General features: G+C 41.5%; 1 protein-coding gene across 7 annotated transcripts in view; it reads left to right on the top strand.

Moving 5' to 3' along the window:
* Positions 1 to 14,162, top strand: part of LOC128696955 (uncharacterized) — a 92,935-nt gene that overhangs the window by 27,878 nt on the left and 50,895 nt on the right. For 2 of the 7 annotated variants that reach the window (XM_070095131.1, XM_070095133.1), the window contains 2 exons: positions 1,446 to 1,545; positions 5,127 to 5,328. The exons of 1 other annotated variant lie outside the window; for it this stretch is intronic. The gene's annotated coding sequence lies outside the window, so the exon portion shown is untranslated. Of the gene's footprint in view, positions 1 to 1,445; positions 1,566 to 5,126; positions 5,329 to 14,162 lie in introns of all 7 variants that reach the window. 4 more of the 7 variants (XM_070095128.1, XM_070095129.1, XM_070095130.1 and 1 more) reach the window with 2 other exon arrangements.

Below are 14,162 nucleotides of genomic sequence, written 5' to 3'. Positions count from 1 at the left end.
TTGTTACCCCTCCCATAGCCACTCTGGCATCTAATCCTTTTGCTGTCCTTGGCTCTGACGTCCCGACTACAACTCAGTCTGTTCTCACATCTTCGCGTCCTTCCTCACAAGCCCCAGTATCGACAAGACCTCGTACGACACCTAATACCAATTGCCCCTCTACTTCTCATAAGTCCAACAAATCCACATTGCTCAAATCTTCTTTGCCCCTTCCTTCCCTTCTTCCACCTCCACACTTTACCTTTCCAGTCTCTGTACCTAGTTCTTCCCCTCTCTCTGGCTCTATTACAAGTGTGGAGATTCACCCTCCTCCTCGTACTCTGCCTTCCACCCCCGTCCCCTCCCAAGTTTCTCCCTCTTCTGCCACTTCCCAGGTTTCTGCCTCTTCTGTCCCCCCCCACACTTCATCTCCAGTCCCTTACACTCTTCCCTTCCCCTCTACTTTGGTACAGTCCATTACTGTCCCAATCTTTACTCACCCTCCTCCTTCTATCTCCAATATGGTCTCCCATACATCTTTGAATTCAGAAACACTTGAAGCCATTTCAGAATATATTGCAGAGACTAAACCTTCAATGGACACTGATTCACTTCCTGTTCCTTCTCTTCCCTCTCCTCCATCTTCACAACCCCATTCTTCGCAACACTCCGTTCCTTTGCTACTTGAACATCTTCCAATGCCACCACACGTTGACTTTTCTAACCCCTCTAGTCCGTAGGTGCCTTTACCTACAGATTCCTGGTATTTTCTTCATCGCCAATCATGGCCTATTTACAGTGGAATATCCGCGGCCTCAGGGGTAATCGGGGTGAGCTTCAGATGTTGCTTTCCAGGTTTTCCCCTGTTGGTGCTTGCTTACAAGAACCAAAATTACACTCGGCTGTTTTCCAACCTATCTCAGGCTATAATTTATTGTATTCTTCAGATCGTTTCTCAGATGGGACCTTTAATGAAAGTGCCCTTCTTCTACGCAATGATATTCCGTACTGTCAACTATTTGTCCATACCTCGCTGCATTACACTGCAGCCCGTATCCACTTGAATAAGTGGTTTACAATATGTTCTTTATATCTCTCTCCTTCTCGAGCATTTTCTATCCCAGACTTTGCCTTTCTTGTTTCATCCTTACCACCACCACTTCTGTTACTTGGTATACTGTATACTGCCAGTATACTGTTCTCTTTGATCACCCTTTAGTAATAAGCTCAAAATATTACTTGGTATACTGTATACTGGTATACTGTTACTTGGTATACAGTATACTGTATACTGCCAGTATACTGTTCTCTTTGATCACCCTTTAGTAATAAGCTCAAAATATTTTTATATATCTAGCTTATGTATATAAGATTATGATTTATCTTTTGATGTTGAATTTTATTTTCTTTCCTCATTTTGGTTGTCTTAACATAACATAATAGTATGAATAACTTTTTCATTGCAGAAGAAGGCAAGAGCAGCTGCAGTAATGGAAATATATTCATCACTTCAACACATTAAAATCCACCTAGAGCTCAGCTTTATACCATAGAATGCTCTCAGCAGTAAGCATCTACTGTATGCAGTATGTATGCATAGCACTACTGTAATTGGCTCTGTGGTCATTTGGATGTTATTAGTTAAGGAAACAGTGTTCGTTTTTGTCTTTGTCAAATCTATACTATTTTTGTCATGCAGTTTTGATATTTTTGTCATGCAGTTGTAATATTTTTGTCTTGCTTGGCTGTACTAATTTTTTCTGCATATGTGCTATTGCTTAAAAGCATCTTAAGTGATCTTCTGCATGTTTATTCCTGATCTGTATTATCATAACCTGGGATGCATTTTGAATACCTTTAACAAACATTTCAGTGCTGGAAATAGTGAAAGTTGGCAAATTAAAATGTTTCCATAATGGATATGCACCTTGCAGCTTACAGAATGAGAATAGGATAAATAGAATAAAGAGAAATAAACTAAATTTATAGCATGGTTTTCCAGCATATTACTTTTTGTATATTTTTAACAATGTCATGGATATACTGTATGTACAGAAAGGCCCCCATTATGTGGCGGGTTAGGTTCCAGGCTACCTCCGTTAAGCAAGAATCACTGTCGAGTGAATCGCCCTTGTTTTTTTTTTTTTTAACTTTTAAATGCAAATAAATGTTTGATAACATGTTTACACTACCATATACTGAGCAATAGAACTAGGCCTAAGAAAGCAATAAAATAGTAAAATGCATGTATAGTCAACTCATTATTTATTTTTCTCTTTTATTTATTTATTAACCCTTAAACTGTCCAAGCAGATCTATGTTCACATATGTAGTGCTCCAAAAGTAGATCTACGTTTTTTTTTTTTACATATTTTCAAATATAACAAATAAAAAAACAGATCAAAGTTTTTTTTGCACGTTTTCAAATTTAAAAAAAGAAAAGAAGATCTACTTTTTTTACATACTTTCAAATGTTGAAAAAACGTAGATCTACATTTGGACAGTTTAAGGGTTAACACATCGGCTGATTCCCACCAAAGCAGGGTGGGAAAAAGAAAAACTTTCATCATCATTCACTCCATCACTGTCTTGCCAGAGGGGTGCTTTACACTACAGTTTACAAAACTGCAACATTAACACCCTCCTTCAGAGTGCAGACACTGTACTTCCCATCTCTAGGACTCAAGTACCAGAGATGGACTTGAGTCCTGGAGTGGTGAGTAGTATTTATTGTAGGAAGTCAAAACAAGATGGCACATTCATCCTCTGACTTCTCAACGAATTTTATTCATTTTAATGTGAGCACTAAGGTTATCATGAAGCCTTTTTTTTTTATCACAACTACCCTTATATGCCATTGTAACAAAAAACAGTATATACAGTAGGACCCTGCTTTATGGCGTTTCGGCTTGAGGCTCTCTGCTAATGTGAACATTTCAAATTATGTATGACCAAAACTCGCAATACGGCTCCCCCACATGACTTTCTAATACGGTCACTGTTATGACCAAGGTCATAATGAGATTAATTTATGTGTGTATTGTCCACTTAATATTATACTCGGGGTTTCTTTAATATTAGCTAAATTAAAGATTCCACTAGTTTATAATATTATCTGGTTTAGGAATATACCTTGGTATGATGTGTAAATGTATATACAGTGGACCCTCGACTAACGCTATTAATCCGTTCCTGAGAGCTCATCGTTAGTCAAGTTAATTTTCTCCATAAGAAATAATGGAAATCAAATTAATCCGTGCAAGACACCCAAAAGTATTGAAAAAAAATTATTTTAACACATGAAATATTAATTTTAATACACACAAACTGAAGAAGACATGCACAGTTACATGACACTTACCTTTATTGAAGATCTGGTGATGATTGATGGGATGGGAAGAGGGGAGTGTGTTGATGGTCTTAGTGTTTAGAAGGGGAATCCCCTTCCATTAGGACTTGAGGTGGCAAGTCCTTTTTCGGGGTTACTTCCCTTCTTCTTTTAATGCCACTACGACCAGCTTGAGAGTCACTGGACCTCTGTCGCACAACATATCTGCTCATAGAGGCCTGTACCTCCCGTTCCTTTGACATTCCTAAAGTGTTTCACAACATTGTCAGTGTCACCATTAAACACTTGTTCAGGTTTCAGTCCTTCACTGTGTATGTACTCCTTGAATTCCTGCACATATTTTTCAGCTGCTTTTTGGTCCAAACTGGCAGCCTCACCATGCCTTATCACACTATGTATGCCACTACGATTCTTAAATCTCTCAAACCAACCTTTGCTGGCCTTAAATTCACTCACATCACCACTAGTTGCTGGCATTTTTCTAATTAAATCGTCATGCAACTTCCTAGCCTTTTCACATATGATCGCTTGAGAGATGCTATCTCCTGCTATCTGTTTTTCGTTTATCCATACCAATAACAGTCTCTCAACATCTTCTATCACTTGCGATCTCAGTTTCGAAAACATAGTTGCACCTTTGGCAAGAACAGCTTCCTTGATTGCCGTTTTCTTGGCCACAATATTAGCAATGGTTGATTGGGGTTTTGTGTACATCCTGGCCAGCTCGGAGACATGCACTCCACTTTCATACTTAGCAATGATCTCTTTCTTCATATCCATAGTAATTCTCACCCTTTTTGCTGTAGGGTTGGCACTAGAAGCTTTCTTGGGGCCCATGGTGACTTATTTTGCAGGTGCAATCACTAAAAAGGCTGTGATAATATGAAATGTTCCAATTGTATGCTTGGAAGCGACCGCGGTGGCTGGCTGGCTTGTAAACACTGGCCAGAAGTGGATGCGTCTCAGATGGAACGAATAGTGTTGGTCGAGTTTTTTAGCGCTAATCGAGGCAAAATTTTTGCGATAAAATGTATCGCTAGTCAGATTTATCGTTAATCGATGCCATCGCTGGTCGAGGGTCCACTGTATATATATCTTGAGTAATGTGTTAGGTAGGTACACCTGTCTAAGGTTTATAACAAGGTATGTCCATTGGTGGGTAGTTCACACCTCTCTATCCTCTCCCCCTGTGACGAGTTGACATCATGAAGGGATTTACTGTGTAAGGCCAGTTCACACTCACTGCTGACTGGGTGAACAGCGCCTTGGCAGACCTACTAGTACTCCGGTACGGTTCTCTCCTGGTGTCTTGAAGAATCTAGTTGAGAAACTCCTGAACTGGCTTGAGTTGAAAATTCTGTGGTGGAGTCAGCAGAAAGTCACATCCAGATATCTTCGGTATACAATGTGTCTACCAGTGTCGTGTGTAGAAGTCCCAGTGATATTGACCTTACTCAGTGAAGGAGTTCCTTTTTGATGTATATACTCTTTCAAGTCATGTGTTACTATTGAGGAAACAGTCTTGCTCCTCTGAATATTTTCAAGTGTAGTGTCCGTATAGACATTGAAGGTGTTAATTTATGGTTAAGCCCCGTAATATTGTATACCTACAATTTAGGATTTTTAAGTGATTGAAAGGATCTCATTAAGTAATATTTAATGGATATTTACGAATATCCAAGAGAAGTATTTAAAATTTTTAATAAAAGGCCTGCAAAATGCTGAGTGATTCTTATTTGTGCCTTATATTTCCAAGATTTGAAGTTCCTTTTTATTCTTGGAAGTGATTTTGTTACAGTGGACATTAAACCTGGCAGACGACTAAGATTCAAACCGTAACAAGTGGGGGCCTGTCTGGGAGCTTGAACTTAGTGGCCATGGATCATGACATATCACAGCTGGTGAAGGACTTGACACCAGATAGGCTGAAGACTTTACCACTACAACAATGCTGGCAAGTGGCTAGAAATTTGGGAGTTTCTTACAACGATCGTTATACGGTGAGTACCGTCCATTCTATAATACAGAACATATTGTTTTCTCAGCAGTCTGACTCCGTCCCAGTTTTGGACTCTCACGGCGAGACACCCTTGGGGGAGTCTGTGTCTTTAGGAGTAGCACATTTGGTGTCTTCGTTTGAAGGACTCACTTTGGAAGCAGAGGCCATGCCTTCGGATAATGTGCCTCTTGAATCGGGTAACGAGAGCCCATTAGCTAGCCCTGGTCAAGTGAGGGCGACCGGAGATGGAGCTCGTCCCAAGCCTCGTCTGGCAGGACACTCCTCCAGTACCTCTGTCTCCTCTTACGCTTGAACACTTTCAACGAATGGAACATCTCATAAAGCTGCAGACAGCACAACTGAAAGTTAAACGCCTACTGTATAAAGAAGAGTTCGAGAGGGAAAACATCCGATTCGAGAGACAAAAAGAGGAGGAAAGGAATAAGTCGTCCGCCTCTCCAACCTTGACCTTTGACCTGCATAGGGCTGCCTCATTAGTGCCCAGGTTCTGTGAAACAGACTTGGACACTTCAACACGTTTGAGAATCAGACATGAGGGACGAGATGGCCTCGAGAACGTTGGGCTACCTTACTTCACACCACTCTTAAAAGTAAGGCTCAATCATGTACAGCAGCTCTCCCTTATGATAAGTATGCAGATTACGAGGCAGTTAAGAAAATCATTTTAAAAGAGTATGACTTACTTCCTGTAAGTTATCAGCGTACCTTCTGCTCTCTACAATGACTGCCTGGCCAAACCTGGGTAGAATTTGCCCGGCAAAAGAAGATGGCTCTAGAAAGATGGCTGAGGTCATCTGGGTGTGATACTGTGGAGCGTCTGATACAGTTGATCTTGCAAGAAGAATTTCAAAACTCTCTGATGGGCGATGTACGCTCCTTTGCCATCGAACACCAGACTGCAGATGTGTTGGCCTCTGCTTCTCTAGCTGATCATTTCGAGATAACCTCTTAATTGACAAAGGAAAAAGTGTCTAGAGAAAAAGCCATATTATATTCTAAGAGTCAGCCCTTTTCGCCTAAGAAACCGGATCAGCGGACCTCGCCTCATCATTCAGCGAAAGCCTACACTAGTGTTGTCCCTGGTAATGGTAAAGGAAGACCATCTTATGAGATGGATACACCAAGAAGAGGACCAACTGGCTCTTATTGCCAGAAGCCAGGCCACTGGAGGCGCTCATGTTTCCAATTGAATCGAGACCATAGGCGGTCAGGTTCAGAAACATTACCTGTACAGATGACGTCTTCTACGTTGAAAGAGGGCAGTCCCCAGAAAGAGCGAGTTTTATTGGATCAGACATCCAAATTGAAGTGCCTAATTCCCTCTGAGTTGTTCGTTGACAAAGTTTCGGAAGCCATGTTGCCTTACTTTTTTAACCCTTTCAGGGTTTTGGCCGTACTAGTACGGCTTACGCACCAGGGTTTTTGACGTACTAGTACACCTAAATTCTAGCACCCTCAAATTTAATGAGAGAAAGCTGGTAGGCCTACATATGAAAGAATGGGTCTATGTGGTCAGTGTGCGCGGTATAAAAAAAATCCTGCAGCACACAGTGCGTAATGAGAAAAAAAAACTTTGACCGTGTTTTTGGATTAAAACAGTGACTTTGCACTGTATTTTCGTATGGTATTTATTGTTGTATTCTAGTTTTCCTGGTCTCAATTTATAGAATGGAAGACATATTACAGAAATTTAGATGATTTTGACTGGTTTTACAATGAAAAGTACCTTGAAATTGAGCTCAAAGTAGCAGAAATGTTCGATTTTTACCAAAGTTCAAAAGTGAACAAATCATGCTGTGTGTCCAATACACGTCAAATGGTGAGTCTAATATTCTTTCACAAGTGCGCTGATATTATTTATACCATTTCTACACTAATGCAGTAGTCTGCATAACAGTAAATCTTCTATTTTTTTGTGAGAATAAAAATTCAAAGTGGAAAGCAAAAGAATGTAAGAGGGGCATGGGGATGTGACTAATGAACAGAGGAAATTTTATTTTAGTGCTAGGAATGTCTTTCTTGTTTATTCTGGACCCTATTTGGAAATTGGCATTTTTTGAAATTTGTGTGAAATTGGCAAAATTGCTAAATTCTGACCACTGTATTGGATAGTTGAAATCGGTAAATGGGTGGTTTCTTGTACTCATTCGATAGAAAAAATGGAGTTCTAGCGAAATAATTATGATTTTTGTCGGCTAGTACACTGGAATTGGCCGAAAATAGGGCTCAAAGTGGGCAAAATCGCCGATGTGTAAACATCGTCGAGACCGCTAACTTTGCGAGAGCATAATTCCGTAAGTTTCCATCAAATTTTGGTGTCACTGTGATCGGGAAAAGATTCTCTATCTTTTCATAAGAAAAATATTTTTTTTTTTTTTTTGAAATTTGGGCAACCCTGAGAACAAGTCTATGAGAGGGCCTGTCGACCCTGAAAGGGTTAAGGGTAAGGCTGGAATTATAGAGGACCAAATGGTGGACATAGTATCCTATCGGGATATGGGAAGCTACCTGACTTTACTGAGAAAAGGAGTACTTCCTTTAAACGATGACACCTATATTAACCTGGATGTTCTGCTAGAAGGTTACAGTGGCGCCATCACGAGAGTACCCCTTCATAAGGTGTATGTGAGCATAGATTCATATCAAGGTGAAGCTGTTTTGGGCCTTTATGATACTGATCTTTCCCATTAAGTGTGTGGATCTATTGGTGGGTAATGATCTAGGAAGAGGAGGAATTTGTCGAGAACCTTATGTTACAGAGAAGTTCTCTGGAGAGAATTATGCCATTGAAGGGTGTAAGGAGGGTCCTCATCTATTTCCTTTTACAGCTATAACAAGGGCTATGGCTAAAAATTTGGAATCGCATCCTGCCCCTGATGATGAGTCCTCGGATTGGAGTTTGGATGCTCTGTTCAGTACCGATGATCAACCTGAAATCGAAAATCAGCTTCTAAAGTCCCAGTGGTAGACTTTACCCCTTTACGGAGTAACAACTTTAATCGGGACAGTTTAGTGAAAGAACAGCTAGAAGACCCGTTGTTGAAAGAGGCAACAGATCAGGCGCTTACTGAAACAGAAGCTGCTGAGATGGAAGAATGCTTTTATTATGCTGAAGGTATCCTGATGAAGAAATCCCCTTATGCTATTTCTTCAGTTAGTCAATGTTCCAAGGTAAAACAGGTATTGGTTTTACCTGTCCGATTTCGGGAGTTAGCATTGAAAGTGGCCCATTCTAGCCCAATGGGCGGACATTTGGGAATTAGAAAGACTCTAGGAAAATTAGCCCGATATTTTTTCTGACCTAAGATGAAGGATACTGTGACTGAGTACTTAAGAAACTGTGCTATTTGCCAGATCATTGGAAAGCTAGCACAAAAACCTCCTCCTGTGCCCCTCTTACCTATTGCCATAGAAGGTGAACCCTTATCACCCCTCGTAGTAGACTGTGTGGGACCTCTCCCAAAAACTAGGCTCGGCATCCAACATCTTCTCACTATAATGGATACGATTACTCGGTATCCCGAGGCTGTGCCCCTTTACAAGATTAGTGCTAAGGCTATTGTGAGAGTAATATTTAGGTTCTTTGCACAGTTCGGATTCCCTAAGGAAATTTAATCTGACCAAGGGATGAATTTCACATCAAAGATTTTCCGTGAGGCTATGTCGGAGTTAAACCCATTGTTTCAGCAGCATATAGACCCCAAACCCAGGGTGTCATAGAGAGGTTTCACCAAACCCTTAAGATCATGATGAGGGCATATTGTGAGCAGTTCTCAAAAGACTGGGAGGAAGGTATTCCTTTCCTCCTCCTTGCCCTACGAGAGAGTGAACAGGAAAGCTTAGGATACAGTCCTTTTGAGCTTATTTATGGACATGCGGTCAGAGGACCGTTAGTAATGCTAAAGGATGTATGGCCTGGAAAAGCGGAACATTCTTTATGTCTATCTCCCATGGCAATTGGCGGCTGACAACCTCAGACAAGCTCAAATCCATATGAAACAATGTTATGACAAGACTGCTGTTGAGCGTTCATTAAATGTGGGAGACAAGGCGTTGGCTTTAAAGCCGGTGCCAAGTCATACCTTGCAACCTAAGTATGAGGGTCCAATGGAGGTGATGAAGACACTGAGTAAGGTAAATTATGTGGTAAAAATACCAGGAAGAAAAAATCTACTTGTACTTACCATATAAATCAGCTAAAGAAATACTAGGAAGGGCTTGTCCCTGTGGCTGCGGTGAGGACACAAGAAGGCAACCCAAGTAAGGAAGATTGTTCCCGTGGAGTGGAGATAAGACTGAAGAACTCGGAAATAATGGAAACCTTAGATGATTATCTCAGTAACTTAGAAAAGGAAAGAGCAAGTGAAATCCGAGACTTGATTTACACCAACAGACGCCTCTTTGGTGATATCCCCCAACAGTGCACCATGGGGATCCACGATGTGGATGTGCAAGGAGCTGCTCCGGTTAAACAAGCTCTGTATAGAGTCAGCCCGGTAAAGAACAAAGCTCTGCGGGAGGAAATAAATTTCCTGTTGAATCATGGTTTGATTGAACATAGCAAAAGCTCTTGGGCTTCACTGTGTGTCCGTGTACCTAAATTGGATGGTTCGTTTGAAATGTGTACCGACTATCGGATTGTAAATTCCCTAACAGTGCCTGATGGATTCCCCCTTCCTAGGGTTGACGACCTAATAGACAGCGTCTCCGGTGCAAAGTATGTCAGTCATGGTTATTATCAGGTGCCGTTATCACTCCGGGCTCAGGAAATTTCTTATTTCACTGTGCCTGGAAGCCTGTTTAACTACAAGGTGATGCCCTTCGGGCTCTGCAATGCCGCCTCGACTTTCCAGAGGCTTATGAATCGGCTGACGTACAACTTGGAAGGAACGGAAGCCTACCTAGATGATCTGGTAGTATTCAGCAATAACTGGCCTCAACACCTGATTCGGCTGAAAGCACTCTTGAAAAGACTGGATGAACACCATTTCACAGTCAACCTTGCCAAGTGTGAGTTTGGTCAGGCCAGGATAAAATACCTGGGATTTAATATAGGAAAAGGCACGGTTGCCCGCGTCAATGCGAAGACTTTTGCTGTTATGGATTTTCCCACTCCACAAGACAAGAAAGGTGTACAGAGGTTCCTAGGGATGGCTGGTTACTACCGCCGGTTTTGCCCCAATTTTTCGCAAGTGGCGGCACCCCTGTTTGAACTTACAAGTTCTAAAGTTCCCTTTAAATGGACAGCTACAAGTGAGTTAGCCTTCACTTGTCTAAAGTGTCTACTTGGTTCCTCTCCAGTTCTACAGAGTCCGGTGTTTGATGCTCCATTTACTTTACAAGTGGTGCAAGAATGGTATATAATACCAACAAGATGAAATTAAGACAAATGTGCAACATCTGGGTATCTTTATTGTAGACGTTTCGCCATCCAGTGGCTTTATCAATACAAATTCTAGGACATAACTTGAAGACAGTGGGACTATGTACAGAAGATGAGGTAATCAGTCCCTCAACCTTGGAGTAGGTGCGAAGAGCACCGTAGTTGTGGAGATTCTGAAGCAGAAGCAAGGAGCCTGGCGCTTATATAGTAACGTCAGGTGTAGCAGACGAAGGCATAGTCACTGGTAGGCGGGATTCCCCAGTGGAAGTAGGTCCTTCCCAAAGAGATGGGTTAGTTGTAGTAGTAGTTGTCGTAGTCGTGAAGGTTATGTACATGTCCTCAGAATCAAGATTCCATGATGTTGCAGTATCTGACAAGTTGTGCAAGAATGGTATATAATACCGACAAGATGAAATTATGACACGACTATGGTGCTCTTCGCACCTACTCCAAGGTTGAGGGACTGATTACCTCATCTTCTGTACATAGTCCTACTGTCTTCAAGTTATGTCCTAGAATTTGTATTGATAAAGCCACTGGATGGCGAAACGTCTACAATAAAGATACCCAGATGTTGCACATGTGTCTTAATACTTTACAAGTGGATGCCAGCAAATATGCAGTCGGCACTATTCTTCTACAGCCTTCCTCCTCTTCTGATCTTTTACACCCAGTCTGTTATTTTTCTGCAAAATTGAAACCCCATCAATTAAATTATGCAACTGTTGAAAAGGAGGCACTAGCATTGGTCTTAGCCTTGGAACACTTTGAGGTCTATCTCGGGACTACCCCTCATAAAATTAGAGTAAAAACAGATCATAATCCCTTATCCTTTTTAAACACCATGAAGGCTAAGAATGCTAGAATGCAAAGATGGTTCCTTAGGATACAACCTTTTTCTATAAGTATTAACCATATTAGAGGAGCTGATAACGTGATTGCTGACACACTGTCCCGTCCTTAAGACATGTTATTAAATTTAAGTTTACAAAAGAGGGGATTTATGGTACAATTTTATAAAGAAAGATTTGTTTAAGGCATTGTTTCTTAATGCTGTTTGTTTACTTACAGTTATCTAATTCTTGTAACCACTGAGGAGACCTGTCATGTAAGCCACCTTATGGTGTCCAGAACTTATTCCTACAGTGGCTGTCTCCTGTTGTCTTACCCTGACTTCTGCTACCAAGGGTCACTGGAGGCCTCTTTATGGGAAACGCCTCTTCTACCAGAAGCTCTGGTTACGCGGTGTCTACACATGTGGTTTGGTGACCCAAGACTCAATTTTCTTATTTGAAGAAGCATCATTTGTCATCAGGGTCTTTGTCAGAGAAATGACATGTGTTCTGGTGTATATTCTATTTTTGAGGTCCTCTTTAACGGCGACGTTTAGTCATCGAAGGGGGGGGGGGTGTTATCACCAAGGTCATAATGAGATTAATTTATATGTGTATTGTCCACTTAATATTATACTCGGGGTTTCTTTAATATTAGCTAAATTAAAGATTCCACTAGTTTGTAATATTATCTGGTTTAGGAATACTATACCCGGGTATGATGTGTAAATGTATATATACTATATCTTGAGTAATGTGTTAGGTAGGTACACCTGGCTAAGGTTTATAACAAGGTTTGTCCATTGGTGGGTAGTTTACACCACTCTACCCTCTCCCCCTTTGACGAGTTGACGTCATGAAGGGATTTACTGTGTAAGGCCAGTCCACACTCGCTGCTGACTGGGTGAACAGCGTCTTGGCAGACCTACTAGTACTACTCCAGTACGGTTCTCTCCTGGTGTCTTGGAGAATCTAGTTGAGAAACTCCTGAACTGGCTTGAGTTGAAAATTCTGTGATGGAGTCAGCAGAAAGTCATATGCAGATATCTTCGGTATACGATCTGTCTACCAGTGTCGTGTGTAGAAGTCCCAGTGATATTGACCTTACTCAGAGAAGGAGTTCCTTTTTGATGTATATACTCTTTCAAGTCATGTGTTACTATTGAGGAAACAGTCTTGCTCCTCAGAATATTTTCAAGTGTAGTGTCCCTATAGACATTGAAGGTGCTAATTTACGGTTAAGCCCCGTAATATTATATACCTACAATTCAGGATTTTTAAGTGATTGAAAGAATCTCATTAAATAATATTTAATAGATATTTACGAATATCCAAGAGAAGTATTTACCAATAGACCCCTGGCTGTCTTCAAGCAGGCACTGGACAAGCACCTAAAGTCGGTACCTGACCAGCCGGGCTGTGGCTCGTACGTTGGATTGCGTGCAGCCAGCAGTAACAGCCTGGTTGATCAGGCTCTGATCCACCAGGAGGCCTGGTCACAGACCGGGCCGCGGGGGTGTTGACCCCCGGAACTCTCTCCAGGTAAACTCCAGGTAAAAGCCTGCAAAATGCTGAGTAATTCTTAGTTGCATCTTATATTTCCAAGATTTGAAGTTCCTTTTTATTCTTGGAAGTGATTTTGTTATGGTGGGCACTAAACCTGACAAACGACTAAGATTCGAACCATAACAGTCACCATACCCCACCCGGGGCATGGTGACCATGTTAGAAACCTTGGAAAGTTTCTAGATGGATCGAGAGAGAAAGCAGAGTTCATGGCAACACACCCAGGTTCACTTACAGAAATAAAGATTACAGTGGGCCCTTGGCTAACGAACGCATCGCATAACGTTAAATCCACCCAACGAAGCGTTTGAGCGTATAAATTTTGGCCTGGCTTACGATAAAAACTCGCCCAACGTGATTTGTCCCGAACCTGTCCGTCCTGCCTGAGCACCTCAGCTGCCCTGCCGCCATTGTTTACAAGCCAGGGTGGCCAGTTTCATGCATACATTCGATACATTTTGTATTATTCCATTGTTTATAGTGCCACCATGGGCCCAAATGAAGCTTCTAGTGCCAACTCTGTGGTAAAAAGGGTGAGAAATACTATCGTACACGGTCAGCTGCTGCTGCACCACCGTCAGCTGTTGTTGCACCACTGTCAGCTGTACTACTCGAAGATGTGGAGAGACTGTTGTTGGTGTGGCTTAACAGGAAACAATTACCGAGAAAATATTAACCCCCAGAGGGTTAGCCACCCAGGATAACCCAAGAAAGTCAGTGAGTCATTGAGGACTGTCTAACTTATTTCAAGCATCCTGTCTCAGTGTGAGGCAGGATGACTCAAAAAAAAAAAAAAGCTCATTCACCATCATTCACACATATCACTGTCTTTGCAGAGGCCAGCAGATATGACAGTTTAGATGTCACTCCAGACAGCAAATATCCCAAATCCCCTCCTTTCAAGTGTAGGCATTGTACCTCCCACTTCCAAGACTCAAGTTCTTCTAATTGGTTCCCCCTAATTCCTTCACAAAATATTACCCTGCTCACACTCCAACAGCTTGTCAAGTCACAAAAACCATTTGTCTACTC

The sequence above is a fragment of the Cherax quadricarinatus genome, chromosome 49 (genome assembly GCF_038502225.1).
Source record: "Cherax quadricarinatus isolate ZL_2023a chromosome 49, ASM3850222v1, whole genome shotgun sequence".
In the NCBI taxonomy this organism is placed as follows: domain Eukaryota; kingdom Metazoa; phylum Arthropoda; class Malacostraca; order Decapoda; family Parastacidae; genus Cherax; species Cherax quadricarinatus.
This window is presented reverse-complemented; position numbering and strand designations above follow the sequence as displayed.